At 42.2% G+C, this 2,500-nt stretch overlaps 1 pseudogene; it reads right to left on the bottom strand.

Annotated features, from left to right (window-relative positions):
* Positions 1–2,500, bottom strand: part of LOC143219626 (large subunit ribosomal RNA) — an 8,590-nt pseudogene that overhangs the window by 2,534 nt on the left and 3,556 nt on the right.

Raw genomic sequence — 2,500 nt, forward strand, 5'->3', positions numbered from 1 at the left:
TCAAGTCTTGGAAGCCCTAGGCCCCCATTATTTCGTGGTGTGTAGAAGAAGCCGGTTGCGGTCGATATGGTTAAATGCAATATCTCTTTTACTTGCTGCCTAATTTCGTTGTCGAGCAATTTGAGGACTGAGTCACTAGGGGGGCAAATGGTTAACTGGTAAATAAACCTAGGTATTATGTAGTTAACAATGAGGTCAATTTTTTGCTGGGGTTTTAGCGGTAGAACTCTGGTCCTTGTAATTAAGTTTACTATCTCGGGTACTAACGTACCGCATTCCATCCCCTTCCAAGGGCCAATGTGAGCTCCCAAGTACCTAAGTACTTCTTCAGGTTTTGTGCTAGGGATTTCTTCCCTATCGCTAATCCTCAGTTTAGGATCCTTGACGAACCAGGTATCCTTTTTAGTGACTATCTCGAAAGATTTGCTTTTTATTGCGGATATTTCCATATTTAGTTTTTTCAAAAAATTGACAACCATGTTTAATTGAAGTTGGGCCTCTATTGCATTTTTCGCTAGGAGAACCATGTCATCCGCAAAGGTTAATACCGACACGTTAGGACCCTCTTTAGTTGAGAGCCCAGTGGACTTCTCCTCTAATTCGTCGAGGAGATGTTCTATGCTCAAATTGAATAAAAGTGGGGAGAGTGAGTCCCCTTGTTTCACACCACGTTTTAATTTTACGCTAACTGATTTCCCGTATCTAGCACGTATTTTAGTAGAGCTATTGTCGTACATCTTGTTTATTAGGTCAATTATTTTATCAGGGATACCCTTACTATTCAAGCCTGCTCTGATCATTTCGTGTGGTACAGTGTCGAATGCCTTAGATATATCGATGATTGTGAATACTCCTCCCTCACTCAATTTGCAGTGTGCTAGTATGTTGTTCAATAGGCTAGTATTGTGTACACATCCGTTTTCTGCGGTGAAACCCTTTTGCCTCAGATTTTGGGTGATGACTGATCTTAGGCGAATATCTATTAGTGAGGAGAATATTCGACCGATGATGGAGCTGATAGTGATAGGTCGCCAGTTACCTATTTTGGTTGTATCTTTGTTCGGTTTCGGAATTAAGGTAGTTCTATTAATTTTCCAAATTTCTGGGTAATAGTTAGCAATGCATAATATATTAAATAAGCTGGCCAAGATGATTGGGAGACCTGGTATTTGGAGATGGCGTTTCTGTATTCCATCCAATCCAGCCGCTGTTTTTGTTCGTATTTTACTAATTTTTCGAATAATTTCTTCGCCAGTGAATGGTGTAAAGAATTCTTGGAGTTTAAGCTTGGGAGGGTTTTTAATGCCTATGTTAATCTGCGACGGTCCAGGTGTTTCCCAGAGGTCAACATACAGCTCTTTAATGTCTTCCTCTGTTGGTGGTTGGAGAGGGGGTTTTATAATAAATTCATCGTGATTCACTATCAGATCGGCTAATTTCTTGGGGCACTCATTGAACAGATCCTGACATCGTGCGTACATATATTTTCGTTGGCGGTTTTTATTTGTCCTTCGTGTCTGGTTTCTATTGTTGTGTGGATTTTTGTTATTTCTATTCCGGTGCTGGTTGTTTATACCGTTATTATTGTTGAATTTTCTTCTACTATTGTTCCTGTTATTGTTGTAGTTGTTGTTATGGTTATTTTTCCTGTTAGATTTGTTTGCACGCGTATTGCTGCTGTCATTGGGTATTGTTTCGTTATTCTGCAAAAAGGGGATTAATTGTTCTGTTATGAAGCTCTCAATATTGTCGTTTTGCGCGTTTTGGTTGCTGTTTGCATTCTCTGCTATTTGTTTCAGTGCGTGAAGGAGGTTGGCTATTTGCTCGGATTCATTGCCTGTTCCTGCGTTAATAACTTGACGACGAAGAGAGTCCTGCCACTCTGATTCGTCGTCCTCAACTGAAGTGAGGTTATTACCTCCTATCGCCTCTCCGGGTTCGTCCGGTGAGGATTCCTCTTCGGTGGGGATCGTTTCTGTGCGATCCGGGTTACTGCTGCTATCCTCCGTCGAGCTCAACTGTGCATTCCTCGATGCGGTTCTAATCGAAGCCAATCTTAAGTCCCGTCTTTTGTCGCCAATCTGTTTAGGCGTTTTGCTTGGCAGATGCTTGTGTATCTCTTTGTTGGGATACCTGTAATTCCCGTATTCCAATTCTAGTTGTCTCAGGAGGTCGATTTCGTTTTCGGACCAAACTGCATTTCCTCGACGGGTAGGTTGCACCGGTGGCCTAACCGGTGCTGTCTGCCTGTTTATGTTTCTTATATCCGGGTGTCTGTGTCGTTCGTGCGTTGAAAGACCCCTTCGTGAATCGAATTTAGCGGGACAGGCTTGACATTGGAAGAGCATTGTGTCTGGGTTCTCATCTTCGACGTCCTTGCATTTTGCGAAGTGACATCTCGCACTGTGTAGTCCATTGTGTGGTTTTTTACAATTGTTACATACCCATCGGATCGTTGCTCGCAGATGTTTTAGTTTAAGGTGTTTATCTAGATCCCCGA

Source organism: Lasioglossum baleicum, unplaced genomic scaffold (assembly GCF_051020765.1).
Source record: "Lasioglossum baleicum unplaced genomic scaffold, iyLasBale1 scaffold0055, whole genome shotgun sequence".
NCBI lineage: Eukaryota > Metazoa > Arthropoda > Insecta > Hymenoptera > Halictidae > Lasioglossum > Lasioglossum baleicum.